The sequence below is a fragment of the Pleurodeles waltl genome, chromosome 5 (genome assembly GCF_031143425.1).
Source record: "Pleurodeles waltl isolate 20211129_DDA chromosome 5, aPleWal1.hap1.20221129, whole genome shotgun sequence".
NCBI lineage: Eukaryota > Metazoa > Chordata > Amphibia > Caudata > Salamandridae > Pleurodeles > Pleurodeles waltl.
In genome coordinates this window covers 5,389,280-5,394,356 of record NC_090444.1, presented here as the reverse complement: position 1 = coordinate 5,394,356, position 5,077 = coordinate 5,389,280, and positions in this window count along the sequence as shown.

Sequence of the window (5,077 nt, the reverse complement as noted above, 5' to 3'; positions counted from 1 at the left end):
ATACGGTATTGACTTGTATGAAATCAATACAAAAACGTATGGACCCATCTGGCTTTGGCACTAATACCACCGGAGAACACCAGGGGCTTTGATAAGGTTCTGTAATACCCAGGTCTAACATCTTCTCTATTTCATTTTCTACCAGAACCTTACTAGCTTCGGGGATACGATAGGGACGTAACCGGACTACCTTACCAGGTTGAGTTATGATTTGATGTTGTATCAACTTGGTTCTACCCGGTATTGGTGAGAACACATGGGTATGACCGTTGAGGAGTCGGGGTAACTGTTTGTTCTGTTGCAATGAAATTTCTGTAGTTATCTGGGGTATCTCGTTTTCTGTACGGTGGTCAGTGGGACACCATCCTATTTCCAGTTCCTTAACCGTATTAACTAAACATCCAATGGTCGGGCCTCCCATAGGTTCTTCCCATTTTTTTAGCAGATTGACATGAAAGATCTGAGACCTTTTGGGATTAGCCGTGAGTTGGACATTATAGGTAACAGGGGTTACCACTCCTATCACTTTATATGGTCCCTGCCATTTTGCCAACAATTTGTTGTCGGAACTGGGAAGAAGCACTAACACCCTGTCTCCTTTTGTAAAGGTCCGCATTTGAGTATTCCTATCGTAATATCGCTTTTGCTTATCTTGGGCCCTCTCCATATGTTCCCTTACGTTTTCCCATACTGTTTGTAAGCGGGATTTTAAGTCACTGGTGTATTCCAATAGGGACTTTTCCCCATCCTCCTCCTCCTCCCATAATTCTGCTGCCATGTCTAATAGCGTCCTAGGCTGTCGGCCGAACAACAATTCAAAGGGACTATGGCCCGTAGAAGCTTGTTCATGTGTCCTGATGGCGTATAACACTAATGGGAGTTTCCTATCCCAGTCCTTACCTGACTCTGAAATCGATTTCTTTAAGAGAGTTTTCAGGGTGCGGTTATATCTCTCCACCAACCCATCCGTTTGTGGATAATAAACCCCAGTCATTAATTGTTTGATCCACAGAAGTTGACATATCTGTGCCATCAAATTGGACATGAACTGGGTACCTTGGTCTGTTAAAATTTCTCGGGGAAAACCTATTCGGGAAAAGAACCCTATCATGGCATTGGCAACACTCTTGGTGTTAATACTGGTGATGGGGATGGCCTCGGCGTATCTGGTGGCATATTCTACCAATACGAGTATATAACGGTAGCCTTTAGAAGAAGGTAGGAGAGGACCTACAATGTCCATTCCTATTCTTGAAAAAGGTGTGTCAATAATGGGAAGGGGCTGTAATGGGGCCCTTTTCTTTGGGCCAGGATCGATCAATAGACATTTAGGGCATTGCTGACAGAATTTTCTAATCTGTGAAAAGACCCCGGGCCAGTAGAATTTCCTTAACAGGTACTCTTCCGTTTTCTCCCTCCCATAGTGACCACCCCCCGGCTGACTGTGGGCTAGGTGTAGTACCTGCTGCCTATAAGGTTCGGGAACTAGTAGCTGTTTCTTTTCTTCTCTATTATTGCCAGTGATCCGATATAATAGATTTTTAACTATCGTAAAAGACGGACCCTTGTCGTTGAGGGTTCGGGGTCGGGCATGTTTCCAGGCATTGACCAAACTCGGATCTTCTCTTTGACAACTGCGGAAGGGGGGAAGACCAGTAAGGGTATGGACCTGTGTAATTACCCTATTGTGGCTCGAGCTTCCTTGTACATAGGATTTCCTTGCTTCTCTTTTCTCTCTTCTATTAGGTTTGTATCGAACAGCCGGAGGTTGTATTTGCAGGTTAGAGAAGGGAGCGCTCCTCCACCAGGCACTCATGTCCTCTGTGTTCCTTGTACTATCTAGAAGTACCGAAAAGTCTTTGAAATTGGTTCCTATGATGGCTTCCTCAACCAGTCGTTCAACCACCCCCATCCTTATGGGGGTCTCTTTTCCTTCCCATGAAAGGGTAGCCCAGATTAGGGGATATTCTCTTGTTTCCCCATGTATACAACAAATGGATACAGTAAGTCCCGGAGTAAAGGTATGGCTATCTATTAAATCTGCCCTAATTACGGACTGACTGCACCCGGAGTCGATGAGGGCCACCGTTAATCTCCCATTGATAAAAAGTTCCTTGTATTGGGTTTCTTTTCCCCCTGTAAAGAAGACTCTCCCCCTAGTAACTCCTATTTCCATAGGTTCTGGTTTCTCAGATTTCAGGGGACAAACCCTGGCAATATGGCCTCACTCCCCACAACTAAAGCATTGGGGTTGTTGTACGTATGGCCTCTCAGGTCCACGTGGTTTTCCGGGGTCCTCTGCTGTTCTTCGCCCCAGGGACGAGGGTTGTCCGAGGTTCTGTCGGATGGGGTTGGGCGGTGTGTGTGTGAGGGGTGTCTTGAACTCGAGGGAGCGGTGAAAGGCACAGGCTAACTCAATGGTGGTGTTCGTATCAGGGCTTGGTTGTTGTTTGATCCAGTTGCGGGTATTGGTGGGTAGGGCGTCTAGATATTGCTCCAAGAGGACAACTTCAATAATATCTTCCCTGTTAGTTCCAATGGGTCCTAGCCATTTGAGACCCAAATCTTTAATCCGAAAGTATAGCGCCCTGGGATTCTCGGAGGGTCCCCACTTGTCTTTCCTAAACCGGACCCGGTAATGTTCTGTGTCAAAGCCCACCCGTTCCAGGATACTCTTTTTAATGTCCTGATAGGGTGTTGTGCCGCCCGGGTTTACCGCTTGATAAGCTGCTTGGAGAGTCCCTGTTAATAAAGGAGCGATGTACTGACCCCATCTATCCTGAGGCCAGGTGGCAGAAGTGGCAACGCGCTCAAAGTTGGTAAAAAAGGCATCCGGATCTTCACCTTCCTGATACCTCTGTAAGACAGAGCTGGGCACGTTTGGATGTACCCGGGTGGCCGCAATAGTATCTGTGAGGGCTTTTAGTGCATTCTCATGTACCAATTGATTATTGGCCATGATAGTGGCCTGACTTTTGAGGGCGCTTTGGAGTGCCTCCCTCTCCACTTTTGCTTCTTTCTGCCTTTCCTCCCACACGATTTGCAGGTGTCTTTGTCCCTCAGCTAATTGCTGCATCATGTCTGCTATCGTGGGAGTACCCTCCATGGTCTCAATCTAGTTAGCGCCTATTCCAATATCCCACTTCTGACACCACTGTAATGGGTTCTTTATCTCCTGTGGGAGAGATATTGGAATAACTAGATAGGCGCCGGTTTGAGGGGATAAGTGATTTGTTTATTCTTAATTAAGGTTGAATTTAGTCCTTTCTCTTTTCCTACAGGCTAAAGTCTTGTTAGGGTCGTTCAACTCCTTGTTCTCTTTCAGGGTTCTTGACCTGGTCCTGCTGGGGTCTGATCCTGACTTGGGAAGAGGTCCGGTCTTTTCCCGTATGGATGTCGCCCAGATTCCCCAAAAGAAAAGGAGAACGGAAAACATGTAAGTATATAGGTAAAGTAGGATCTATATAGGGTTAATAGGGGTGTGAGGATAGGTATGCGTGAGGGTTGTGTTGGGATACTTTTCACTCCAATGGTGAGCGTCGCCTTCCCGTGAGCTGTCTTGTTTCTTTCTCCGGTTGTGTTCTCTCTCTCTCTCTTTTACTTTCTTTTCTCTTCCCTGGGTTTCCCCGTGAGGTTGGGGGGGGAATATGGTTAATAAGGGTTCCCTGATTTTATAGGGTTTCCCCTTCCTGGCAGGACCTCCCCGCTATCCTCCCCGTATTCCCTCTTTGCTCCCTCGATCCCCTGAGCCACTCGGGTAGGAATCCCCAATCTCGGTACGAACGTACCTGTAAGGGCCACGCCCCTCCGGGGACGTGGCCGGCTGTTCCGCGGTCTCCCGACTTCACTTCGGTGGGGGCGGGAGGCGCCCTGTGGGTTCTCTCCTCCTCTCGCTCTGTTTCTCTCGTGTCGGACTTGGTCCCGTTGGTCCTCAGGGCCTGGGTTCTGGCTTCTCTGCTCCGCGTTTCTCCCGTCTTGCTGTGCGTCTCTGTCTTTTGGCCGTCATTCTTTTCTCTTCCCGGCAAGATGCATTCTGCATCTGACATCATGCCTCCGAGGCTCTCTTGAGTGCCCCAGGGGTATGCTCTTACGGCCCCTATGGCCGTACTGGGTCCGGCGTCGACGGACGTCCGGCTACAGGCATGCAATCTGTAATTTTGAGTTTGGCTCACGCTGGTCATCCGGGTATGTCATCCATGAAAAGATTGATATGTACCTCCTTCTGGTGACCAGGGATGTATAAAATGGCGGAGAGGACGGTTAGGGAGTATAGTGTATGTGTGAATGCTGAAAAAATGTTGAAGACTGTGCCTGCACCTTTGCGTCCAGTTCCGTGGCCCGATTCTCCATGGCAAAAATTGGGATTTGATATTTCGGGTCCCTTCCCATTTTTGCCTCATGAAGCTAGGTTTGCCTTGGTGTTAGTGGATTATCATTCCAAGTGGCCAGAAGTAAAGTTGGTACCACAGGTCACATTGGCTGTTGTCATTGAATTTCTTAAAGAGGTATTTGCTAAGGAAGGGTACCCTGAGATTCTAGTATCAGATAATGGAGTTCAACTGGTATCGAAGGAGATGCAGAGCTTCCTCAAGTACTGCAACATCAAGCATGTAACCACTTTGTTATATGAACCACAAGAGAATGGTCAAGTTGAGAGATTTAATCATGTCCTAAAGGAGTGCATCGGTTGGGCACGGAGTTTTGGAGGATCTTGGAAGGAGAAAGTGAGAGAAAAGTTATGGTATTACCGTATCACTCCCCATAGCACTACAGATGTTAGTCCATTTAGACTATTAAGAGGTAGAGATCCTGTGTCCAAACTTTGTCCCTGGTGGTTTAAAAAAAAAACGTGGTAAAGGATCTGATGGACTTGATCTTGGGAAAATTAAAGATCGTGTGAAGGTAAAACAAGAAAAAAGTAAGGAGTCGTATGATAGAAAGTGGAAGGTGAAAGAGCCGACATTAGTTGTAGGTGATTGGGTTACAGTAAGGAAACCAGGGCTGATAAGAAAAGGTATGCCTAAGTTTGGAAAAGCCATGAGGATCATAAAAGTGTTTAATGAGAAGGTGATTACAC